This window comes from Silene latifolia, chromosome X (assembly GCF_048544455.1).
Source record: "Silene latifolia isolate original U9 population chromosome X, ASM4854445v1, whole genome shotgun sequence".
In the NCBI taxonomy this organism is placed as follows: Eukaryota; Viridiplantae; Streptophyta; class Magnoliopsida; order Caryophyllales; family Caryophyllaceae; genus Silene; species Silene latifolia.
Window position 1 is genome coordinate 176,646,311 of NC_133537.1, and position 12,865 is coordinate 176,659,175.

Here is a 12,865-nt window from a genome sequence, read left to right on the forward strand (position 1 = left end):
CATTATCAAGGTGATTATATTCTAAACCAAACTAGAATGATATATCATGTAGATGATGCAAGACTCAAATTGGTAACCCAACATTGAACCTTAAATTCTGGAATGATGAACGCAAAGAGTTATCAAGTACTCTTGAAACCATTAGATCTTATGGTATATGCGTATCTTGTATTCAAAGCAAGATATCTCGTGCCTTTTGGTTAAAAAGGAGATCGAGGTTGTAAATCATTAATCCATAATAGGTTGATCATTTTATTTTACCAACGATGTAAGTTGACTCTAATGTGTTCACTTAATAAGGTACATAGAGAAATCTTTGAAGAAGTTCAAAGAGTTCAAGGAATCACGATTTATTCGTGATGGGATTATCAAGTGAAGACCTTGATGTAAGCCAAATGAAATGTGATATAGTATCACAAATTAATCTCTCTTAACACACATTATGGGATAATGTGTGGTTGGATAAAGAATTCAAACGCTATTCGATATGGTTTGGACTTCAATCAAGTTACTTTGAGTTACTTGATCCTTTTGGGGATTTTATCATTTTGTCTAAATTATTTTTCCACTAAATCTAAAACGAATCATATGAGATATGAAATGGTAGGGTACCATGTTTGTAAGTTTTCAAAAGAAACAAATGCTCATTTTTCCTTATTATAATCACGAGTACAACGGGTTTGTGGCTCGTGAAGCTGTCTTTCAAAAATACAAGTTTATTTCTAGAAGACAGAGTGGGAGAAATTATTCAAGAGCCACAAAGAATGTTATGTGAATGTTATGTCGCGAGAAACTGGTCTTTCTTGGCTACATGAGACGTTTTGTGTAAGACGTTGTTTCTTCAAAACCTAGGAGGTTAAAGTCATCACTTGTTGAAGATGATGAATTCATGTTACTTTTAGGGAAGTAAAGAGCTTAAAACTTACAAAGAAATTGTTTGATTCAAGTTGATTACTTATGGAAAGTAATGAACATATGACTTACATGAGAGTGTTTAAGTCACAACTCAATACAAGGCTTAGAGCCATGAAAATCCGAAATAAATTCCAAGTGAATTATAATATATCAAAGCTTGATTGGTTGCGAAGGGTTTTGCACTAGTTGAAATGCTTAAGTCTACTTGGATCTTGTTAGGGATTGTGTTTCATTATGATGATATACATATAGCGAGTGAATCAAAAACTCACTTCTTCAATTAGAAGGAATGTATTCAATACATGTCTTGAGTTTTGTAGATTCTTGCAATCCTAAGATAATGTGAAACTTAAGAGAGAGTCTTAAGTAGAACATCAATGAGTTGGAATCAATGTTTTGATCATGTTATAAAACTTTTCTCGATAAGTCGAGAAGTTGTGTTTATACATGGAGTTTAGTGAGAGTTACGGAAATTTTAATTAGTCTTATATGTGGATGATATATTGATCATTGGGTATGATTTAAGACTTTTGGAGTATTATAATACATCTTTAATATCCCGATTTATGGAGATAAATCTACATGACTTTAGCGTCAAAGAAGAAGTCTTATGTTGACAAGATTCATGATTAGTTCAATCGAATTGAACGTATTTGATTGATTCCATTTGCTTCCGCTGCTGGATCAATTAAATGAGTAAGGATGTACAACACTTCATATACTTTGAGTATGATGAATTGTTTCAAAATCGAATTTAAGTAATATTTACCAAGTAGCCATATAGATTATTCTTAAGTGCTTGAGGAAGCATTAAGGGTGTAAAGCAAAGTGTTTTTGATGCAATTTTGTGTAAGAGTGTTACACAAATGACAATTCACAATTGAGATTGCGCATGGCTTCCGACAAAGCCATAATCGAAACACATTAGGATGGTTAAGATACCATTGTGGCTATGTTATTTAAGAAATAGATTTTCTAGAATCGTTCTAGGCAATAAAGAACAATGAGAAATATTTACAACGGAAATTGAGTACACTTGCAATCATGAGATGTGCAAGAAGGATGAGTCCCGCACACTGTGAAAACAGTGGGAGCTAGTCTAAGGCTAGAGGGCCTATGTCTTGATTGGTTCTCGACACGTACTTAGTAAGTTTTGTAATGCAAATGTATACATTACAAAGGAAAACGAGTATGTAGTAAGGTTGAGTAAGGTACAAGAAGTTGATAAAACCTACTAACCAAAGCCTTCTCATAGGCTTAACATGATGAGTCATGTCATTTCAATTGAATTGAGATGAACAACTACATTCAAGATCAAACTGGATTATAGAATATGAAATAGTAATCAGGTATTGACTATTCATATGTGATAATCACATTTGTCGTTCGAGTTTTTAAAATATGAAAACTCCTTTTATACTATGTTACATCCAAACGGGTTATAGAGACAACATTGAACCCCGTTAAAGTGAACCCGGATTAACATGGTATTCGCCCATAGTCACTTGTATGAGGTGACGTCTCGAAGTGACTAGAGTGTGATGCGATTGATGACAAGTTCAAGTTCCATGGAGTCATGTGTGATGACTAGTCGATCACATAGGCAGACTGTTAGGAACACTTTGTCGGACCTTATGACCGCTTATAGAGTTCTGGCAAATTTATATAGCCTGGTCGTGGCGAGAGTTACTATAGTATTCTAATAAGTCGATTCTTTTGACTAAAGACTATTCGCCTAAGATGGCACAGTTTCAGATTAACTTTGATTTGTGTTACTACGACCTTCGTAAATGGGGTCAAATGGGCATATTTTGGGTTATGATGGCTGTGGCTAGTCGAAGGGAATAAGTGCGATAGGAATTGTCCACCCCTTGTCAGGGTTGTAACAATATCTCAGGGCCACTCGAGGAGTAATGAACTGGAAATGCGTGGCCACGCTCGGATGGTATCCATGGTGTATAAATCCGGTCAATCAGTTATTCTCCAGATCGAGGAAACCACTCTCGATATGATCACTTGCAAGTACGACCTGAAAGACACCTTGCATTGAGTGGGAGATAGTAATAGGACAAGAGAATTGGTGACGCACACTTGTCGAGGACAAGTGGGAGATTGTTGGAATATGTGTCCTCCGACAATAATGCGATCACAACTGTCGATCATGATGATCAGATATTTAAGTCTCATTTTAAGAATACAATTGGGAAGTAATTTTTACAGTCAACTGGTCCACACATTTCGGTAATGATTGGCTGACTAGAGTTTGACATTACTGTCGTGCAACGGTGGTGATCAGTTGATCCCCTTAGGTCATACCTATAGGGAAATACTCTTAATTGATTATTTAATTAATCGTATGCCGATACGGGTTAATTAAATTGCTTAAAATTGACGGATGATTTTGTGAGTAAAGTTAACGTGTCTTATTGTAATTCGATTAAATTAGATACGGTCTAAGTAATCGAATTGTTTTACTACTTGGATAAAATTATTGTTTACGAAACAATTGATATTGAATTGAGATTGAATGAATGATTTATTATAAATACAAGATGTTGTGATTTATAATTGACAAACCATTTTGGTACAAGTAATTACGAATTACTAGTCGATTTTGTAAATGACATATTTTATGAGTATGTTGATTTTTTAATATGTTAAAAATACATTCATTGTGACATGTCATGTAACATGTTACATGTGACAAAATTGACAAATGACAAAATAAAATGGACCTCCCATTTTATAGACATGTACCGAAATATTGAAGGGAGTTAATGGAAAAATTGTGTAAATTGTTTTAAGTGGAAAACACAATCATAAAAGCTAACTACTAGCCTTGCATGCCTATCATTTTCTTGGGTAGAAAATCTTGCCCATGCATTGGGCACATATACTCCTTCCAACCGGTTTCACCATGAAAAATAGAAAGTGTTTCCTCTACAATTATTCATTCACTCTTATCATAATTTTTCTAGTGTAAGAAAAATGCATGCTCTCTACAATTTGTGTAAATTCTAGAGCAATAAACTCCAAATAATTCCTTCTCTCCACCGAAATAGTAGAGAGACAAATTAATATTTGTGTCATTTTTAAGTTAGACTTTTATTATTACTAGATCATAATAATATTTGTTATTGAGAGGTTTCCTTGGGTATTCACTTTTGGGAGAGATTCTATACTTAAATCTTTGTTCATCCATTATTTGGAATGCTCAAGAACTAACAAGAAGGAGATCTTGTTGGTGCTCTTATAATCCGAAAATCATATGGTGAGAAAACGATTTCTTCACTTATCTATTTTAGTTTGCATGCATAAGATTTGTAATTAATTTTATGACTAAATTAATTAGAACATATATGAATATGTTAAGTAATGAGATATATATTTCTAACACAAAGGCCTTCTAATCTTGTCTTCTCTTTGATGCTTGGTCATTGAATTCAATCAATTTAGCTTCATTTTGCCATGAAAATACAAGGTTTGCACTCCTTTCCTACCAAGGAAACAAAACCTCAAAGAATATGCAAAATAAAGGACTAAAGACAATAAATGACCCAAATAAGCACTAAAAAGCATGGGAACAAGGCTAATTCGAGGACTAAATATGCTCTAATTATGGTCACATCAAATATCCCCAAACCGAACATTTGCTCGTCCCGAGTAAAGAGGTGACAAAGACTAGGACCGTTATTTAAACTAACCTAATAGCATAGCCGATGTGATACAATTAGCGGGTCTCACTCCGCCCCTTCAACTCACAACAAGACAACCATGAGGTAGGATGCCTTCTTGCAAGGCAAGGTGGGTCTTGCAATAATGGCGACACATCCAAACATTAAAGCACACAAAATCAAGTGATGGATGCATCTACAAAAGAATAGCCACTTTCGTCATCTAAGTGGCGGAAATTATCTACAAGGGAAGCAATTCAAGGGTACACACTCCTTCATAGATGCAATTTCTTCAAACTACTAAGCCTAGAAGGATACCAATAAATCACCTCCAAATTTTGTCAAGCTAGGGTACCTTTGTCCTCAATCGTTAAATGCTTTTGTCAAGAGTAGACTCCCTATGGTGTTAGAAACACTTGAGGAGCGCGGAATTCCCCCTCTTGCCTAGACAAGAAGAAGGGTCGTCCCCTCTCTACCATGCACAAAAATGGATACGATGGATAAAGGGATCAATAGATATTTGAGTTTCATTTTGGGATTTTGCTTTTGTTTTTGTTCTTTACCCCAATTTCTTGTGGCAAATAACATTTGAGAACACTTTTCTTTGCATTTCTTTTGAACATTTTCAAAGTCACCCTATATGTAGTGAGGGTGCCTTATATTTGAAGCTTTAGGAGTCTATTTTTGCTCCTCTTTTCATTTGATGCATTTTGCAAACTTTCTTTCACTTTTCATTTCATTTCTTTGAACTCAAATAAATTTCTTTTTATGCCCATGCCCTTTGATGACAAAAATGTGGTAGAACATGGATGATGGATGCATGCATGGTTTCAAGGGTCACCTTAGAATAAACGGTAGCCAAGGAGTTATCACACCACAAGGTACTCTTGACTAGGCCTTAATCCATGGGTCAAAGGATACTAGCATGACACATCCTAGGGTGTTTTACGAGTATTCTAACAAGCAAAGTCTTAAGAAGAAAAGGCATCTACTAGGGCCTATATACACTTGTCAAGCTTCCCAAGTAGACGGTTTCACAAAATTTTCTAATATGCAACTACATGCCATAATGCAACTAACATATAAACATCCTAATGCAAATGATTCTACCAACTAATATGTCATATAAACTAAATGCAAGTCCTAAATTCACATTGTTATACTGCATCAATCAAAATAAAGCCACATAGTCATTAACATAAAGAGGAAAAAGGAGATTGGAAAGATCATACCATGCGGTCTTCAATATCCTCATGTCTCGGATGTGGCGTAGTCGATCAATGTGAACAAGGATAGAACAAATACAATATATACAAGTCTACACTACAAAGGAAATGAACTTGTTTTTGGACTTTCAAATTTTTCGATTTTTTTTCAATTTTTTCGAAACTTTTTGATTTTTTGGGTTTTTGAATAAAAGTTAAGTTAGAATTCCCTTTCCCCACACTAAGATGGGCATTGTCCTCAATGGCCAAAATGATGGGAAATTATGCAAACATGATGCATGAATTCTATACTAAATGCAAGCTATACTAATCTACACTACATGACGCATGGGTTTTTGTTTATGACGGAGAGCGTAATTTAGATTACCTCCTGTTGCGTATGCATGTACTTCCCCAAACCAAGATAGACATTATTTCTAATGTCTTAAAGTTGGGGGTAGTTCATGCACACACGATGCAATGCATGAAACTAAATTGTCATTTTGGATTTTCAAAACGGGAACAATGAAATAAGAACACCTCAATGGGGCCGAGGTGTTAGTCCTATATGTTGCTAGGACTCTCGAACTATGATCAAGATAAAAATAAATTAAACAAAGAAAGAAGTAGACAAACCTCAAGAGGGTAGGAGCCTCCAAAGCTTGCTAGTCTTCCACCATATCATCATTGTCATCATTTTCCTCCATAGAAGCGAACTCATCACCACTTCCCTCTTCACTTCCTTGCTCACTTCCGTCATCATCTTCATTAGCCTCTTCTTCTTCATCATCTACCTCTTCATCAAAACCCTCATCATCATCAACCTCATCATCGATATTCCCATCTTCATCCGGTCTTTCACCCCTAGAATTGCTTGGAAAGAAGACTTCCCTATCCGCCCAACTAGGCAAAGGACATGAAGGATCAAGTAGTCCTTGCCTAGCTAAATGAAGGAGGGGTGGATATTGGGCCAAGTATGCATCTACTCGATCATTGTAAGCTTGTTTATGCATCTCTTGCATAAGTAGAGTCATGTAGTCATTGCCCATTTCAACATCTTTGGGTTTGAACTCTTGATATTTGAATGGATAGGGTGGTGTGACAATGGAGGAGGAGGGCTCTTCAATTTCGCCCCTTTATTGACGAATGATGTACTCGGTGCCTTTTGAGAGTGGAAGTAGGTAGTTTGTTCTATGAGCACTCAAGCGGCATATCTTGGAAGGCAAAGTGAAAGACTTAGCATCATTGGTGAGCCACCCATAGTTGGTGTTAAGAGGATTATGCTTGACCCACTTGTACTTTCTAATTATGGCATCCATGTCAATGAGATGACCCCCTTTTTTCGCCACATAGGTGTTATCATTGTTGAAATTTGGATCAAAGTACTTGGCCAAGAGAGTAACTAGACCTCCATTTACGATAAAAGCGGTGCCTTCCTTACCACAATCAACATTGAGCCATCTTTCCACCAAAAGCCTTAGAGCATTGTATGGCTTGGTGAATTCCCTTTCAACATTTAAGGCCGACTCAAGTAGAACAAAATCGAGCTTTGTAAAGTGATTAGTGTCTTTTCTTGCAATTATATTGTTCTCGATGACCTTGTGCCACACTCTAATGCCCGGATGGTGGACTAATAGAGCGCGACAAGCATGAAAGTTCTAAACTTTCTTCCCGGAAATCGCCTCCCAAAGAAGAGCGGGGTCATATTTTTCGGGCTTCTTATGATAACGAGGTGTATCACTAAGACCTAATGCTTTACTCAAAACATCAAAGGTGATGCGCCTATTCACATTGGCAAGGCGAAACTCGATGTATTCTTTAGTCTCTACCTTAGTCACTTTCAATGAACTCAAGAATTCCAAGGTAAGCGAGGGGTATGTCAATTCTCTTGTAGTGAACAATTTTCCCAACCCCATGACTTTAAAGAAGGCTTTTGTTTGTTCAAGGACACCCAATTTGTTCAAGCCATCTTCACATATGAATTTGGTGGGTAGAATGGATTTCTTAGCATACTTGGCAAATGTATCCCTATGGGAGTTAGAAATGAAAATTACCTCCGGATAGTTTGATAATTGAGCAATTTCCGGTGTTGTTGTTGTTGTTGTTGCTTCCAAGGGAGGATTTTGTTGTTGTTGAACTTCCAAGTTTGCACTAGCAACCACCATAGCCATTGAAGCTTTCTTTGCTTAAAGGCTTTGTTGCCTTTTTGAGAGTGCCTTTGCCTTGAGTGCCTTTGTTGAACCTTTTGTTCTTGCCATTGATTATTATACTAAGAAAAGATTAAAAATCTTCAATTTCCATGTATACCCAAATCGATTTTAAGATGAAAGGATTTGCCTTTGTATTTCAAAAATCGACCCAAAGGTTGAAGATTTTGGTGCTTGGATTGATTATTGTTGGAAAAGGCGTGATTAATTGTTGTTGTAAGGAAGTTTGGATTTGATTTTGTTGAATTTGGTTCAGGAAATCTTGTTTTTTTGATGGAGAGGGTGAGGGTTTTAGGGTTTTGGGGTTTATGGGTAGTGTTTTGAATGTATGAATGAATTAATGAATGAATGAATGTGGGAAGGGTATTTAAAAACACCCGAAATTTTCAAACTGTAGGGGGAAGACGAGCGGATTCCCTTCGGGACGCTCGGATTGGGCTTAATCTGGGTTCAAGATATCTCGCCTAAAGACGAGCGTCTTTCAGTGAAGACGGGCGGATTTCTGCAATTTAGGACGAGCGGATTCCTTTAAAGACGAGCGGATTATGTTACAGGAACTTTTGTTATTCTGCACTGGCAAAAAGACGAGCGTCTTCTTGCAAAGACGAGCGGATTCTTTCAGATGAGCGTCTTCTCTGCTAGGACGCTCGGATTCCCTTAAGACGAGCGGATTCCCCTTAAGGACGCTCGGATTCCTCCTAGTCTACCCGGATTCAGTTCCATCCGTGCACTTGCATATCCCGTGTCATTTTCATTCTTCAAATCCCGTGTTCTTCATTGTATGGGCACTACTAAGGCATAAATAGCCTAGGCAATTGTTATCCCCACACTAAGTTAAAGCACTACACATCAATAAAATCATTACTCCCTCCCTCACTTCTCTCAAAAAATGATAAATATCTTGATCAAAGCATAAAAATCAAAAAATGACAAAAATGCAATGTAAGAATTAAAATGCAAGTTAGGGAGTTAGAAATATTTACAAATGGTGGTTTGGAGAGGACTCCACCAAACTCTCATCCTTAGTGAGATGTCATGGGGGCATGTCCAAGGTGTTGTTGATGTTGCTCAACACCTTGAAGAAGTAGCCAAAAGCTTGTTCGTTGTCATGATAAAGATCTTCAATAGATCTTTGCTCTTGTTGTTCTTCATGTTGGTCTTTATCGATAGCATTACCAATGTAGGGATTGAAAATCCCTTCAAACTCATCGTCCCAAAGACCAAAAACTTCATCTACTTGATCACTAAAGATCTCTTAAGTTGATAGAGACAACTCTCCCACTTTCTTGTCTTGGCCAATGAGGCCATCTTCTTCATTGCTTGACATTGGTGAGCTTTTCAAGCTCTCTTTGTTACAATTCTCTTGCTCTTTGAATGGAGCATCATCAACTTTCTTCTTCCATTGGAATTCCGAATTTTTCCTATCATCCTTCCGGCTATAATGATCAACCATAAAACATGGCTCATGCAAACGGGGAGCTCTCATGGTCTTGTCAAGATTGAAAGTTATGCTCTCATCTCCCACTTCTAGAGTGAGCTCTCCATGCTTCACATCTATTACCGCACCCGCGGTGTGCAAGAATGGTCTACCTAGAATGATTGGAATATTGGAGTCTTCTTCCATGTCAACAATGACAAAGTCCACCGGGATGAAAAATTTCCCAACTCTTACGGGAACATCTTCCCATATCCCTAATGGTGTCTTCGTCGATCTATCGGCCTTTTGGAGTGTGATATTGGTGCATTTAAGCACTCCCATCCCTAACCTTTTACTCACCGAGTACGGCATAACACTCACACTAGCCCCTAGATCACATAAGGCTTTGTTGATTGTGGTGTCGCCAATGGTACACGGTATTGAGAAGCTTCCCGGATCTTTAAGTCTTGGAGGTGAACTCCCTTGAAGTATTGCACTACTCACCTTAGTGAAGGCGATAGTCTCAAGCTTCTGGATCGACTTCTTTTTCGTGAGGATGTCTTTCATATATTTTGCATAGGCTGGCACGTGATTGATTAATTCCGTGAAAGGAATTGAGACTTCCAAATTCTTCACCATTTCCATAAATTTTCCAAGTTGGTCATCAAATTTGGACTTGGCTTCACGACTCGGAAAAGGAAGTATAATCACAATGGGCTCCTTCTCCTTGGCTTTGTCTTCATTTTTCTTTGAAACTTCTTCTTTTGATGGTTCTCCACCCTTGGAGTTTTGCACAATTTCTTCTTTGTCACTAGCTTCCACAACTTTATCCTGAACTTGCTTCTCCGGTGCGTCATACCTTGTACCACTTTTCAAGTGAATGGCACTAACCGTTTCATGTCTTGGAGGATTACTTTGAGGTGGTAATTACCCCTTTTGTCTTTGTGACCTTGAAGATGCTAGTTGAGTTAATTGGGTTTCCAACATTTTGGTGTGGGCTAGGATGTTTTTGACGGTGATTTCCTTTGCTTGACTATCCTTTTGCATTTGAGTGAAAAACTCTAGTTGATTTTTTTTTGCATTTGGAGGACCGCTTTTTGAACATCAAAACCTTGGTCATTTTGTTGATTGTATGGAGTTTGATTTTGGTAACCTTGGTTTTGGTTGTAAAAGGGTCTTTGATTTTGGTTTCTCATGGGAGGTGGGGTGTATGTTGGATGAGGGTTTTGAACATTTTGGCTTTTGTATGAGAGATTTGGGTGGAATTTGGTGTTTTCATTGTAATAGTTTGAATAAGGGGTACCACTCTTGTATGCTTGAAAAGCATTCACTTGTTCATTTGTTCCCCTACATTCACTTTGGTCATGTCCCAAAGTTCCAAAATTCTCACATATCCAACTTGGGATTGATGAAGATGCCGTCATGGCATTAACATGATGCTTTTGGTGATTTTGAGGCTTCTTCAAGCCTAGCCATAGCTTTTTCGAACTTCAAATTGATGGTATCAATGTGAGCACTAAGTTGAGCACCCAATTAAGTAATAGAGTCCACTTCATGCTTTCCTCCTCTAGTAGCCTTGCGAGGTCTACTATATTGTGAGTTATGGACCGCTATTTCTTCAATCTTGTTCCAAGATTGATTGTCGTTAACTTCGGTGAACATTCCATTTGATCCCATGTTGAGAATGTTTCTTGAGTCTTCATAAAGACCGTTCCAAAATTGTTGTACCAAGAACCACTCGCTAAGTCCATGGTGAGGACATGAACGACAAATTCCTTTGAATCGCTCACAAGCTTCATACAAAGATTCTTCATCTCTTTGCTTAAAGCCCGTAATTTGAGCTCTTAGCATGTTAGTATTTTCCGGTGGATAGAACTTTTTGTAGAAAGCTAGAGCCAATTTCTTCCAAGAATCAATTTCGAGAGTAGCCTTATCAAGGCCTTTCAACCATTGTTTTGCGGTGCCAATTAGAGAAAAAAGAAATAAGACCCATCGAATTTGGTCTTGAGTTACACCGGTTTGAGAAATCGCATCACAATAGTCGCAAAAAGTCTCCATGTGAGAGTGAGGGTCTTCACTAGGCATCCCCCCCAAATTGGCTTCTTTCGACTAATTGGATAAATGCGGATTTGGCAATGAAGTTTCCGGTTAAGTGTTGTGGTGTGGGAGTACCATTAGGTAGGTTCTCCTCGGTGGGTACGGAATGTGATGAAAATTTAGGCATTGTGGGTTGATTTTGTGTTGGGTTCTCCTCACCTTCTCTTGAAAAAGGGTTGATGAACTCAATAGTGTTTGGTTGAATATCTACAACCTCACCAATACCTCTCAAAGTTCTCCTAGCAAGTCTTCTATTGTTTGTCAATGTCCTTTCAATTTCGTGATCAAAGGGTAACAAGTTACCTTGTGATCTTCTAGACATGCAAAATATCAAACAGCTCGAAAATAATTAGAACAAACCATAAGGAGTTTTACTTCCCCAAGGCAAAGAAAGACACAACTAATAACAATACAAGAAAATCAAAATCAAGTTAACACCGTCCCCAGCAACGACGCCATTTTTGGTCGGACTCACTTGGAGGTTTAGTTTTTGGTACTTGTCGTTATGAGCACCTAGACCAAAACACAATTTATAACTTCATAAACAACTCTACAATTAGTAAAGAGGCAAGTAAAGGTCGGATCCCAAGGGACGGAATTGAGATGAGATTTTCAATTGCAACTAGTGGTGTCTAAGGGTGTAACAATTTGGGGTTTGAAGTAGAAGATCACTAAACTAAATAGCAATGAAAATAAACAAGCAAGATGATTAAAAAGGGGTGTAAACAATTGATAAAAGGCACTAGGGTGTCATGGGGTCATAGGGGATTCTTGGGAATTGATCATACAAACATATTCTCAAATTATAAGCCAGCAATTATTGTTGTGATGGATCGAGTTGGTTTATATCTTACAATCCTGGGAAAGTTTGGGTCCCGGAGCCGAATCGATTAGATTGTACAACACCTACAAGTCGACTTAATCTTCCCTACTCAACTATATGCATGGTCTAATGAGACTCGAGTTGGTTTATATCTTACAAGTCTCATTGAAAAGATAGGTGATGGGTAAAAAATGCAAGGATTCATAGGCTCGCATTTCATCAAACATAACATGTGCATAAGTTGAGATCACAACAAGCAAGTAAATAAACTATGAAAACATATTAATTTAAGCATGAATCATCCCCCATGTTGGTTTCCCCTAATTACCCATTAACCCTAGCTAAGGAAACTACTCACTCATTATCATGTTGAACATGCTAGCAAGGTTGTCAATCATACCAACAAAGTGAATCATGATGAATAAATGAAGATAATTAACAATAATTAAAGAGGGATTAAGAGAATTATACCTACTAATGATTCCAATAATAAATCAAAGAATAATAGAAGTACTTGATGATTGATT

The 12,865-nt window shown here is 37.4% G+C and overlaps 1 non-coding gene across 1 annotated transcript; it reads left to right on the forward strand.

The window, feature by feature from the left end:
• Positions 1 to 11,162: 11,162 nt before the first annotated feature.
• LOC141624636 (small nucleolar RNA R71) lies at positions 11,163 to 11,269 on the forward strand. Its single transcript, XR_012534442.1, has one exon. It is a non-coding gene; the product is annotated as a small nucleolar RNA R71 (small nucleolar RNA).
• The last annotated feature ends 1,596 nt before the right edge of the window (positions 11,270 to 12,865 follow it).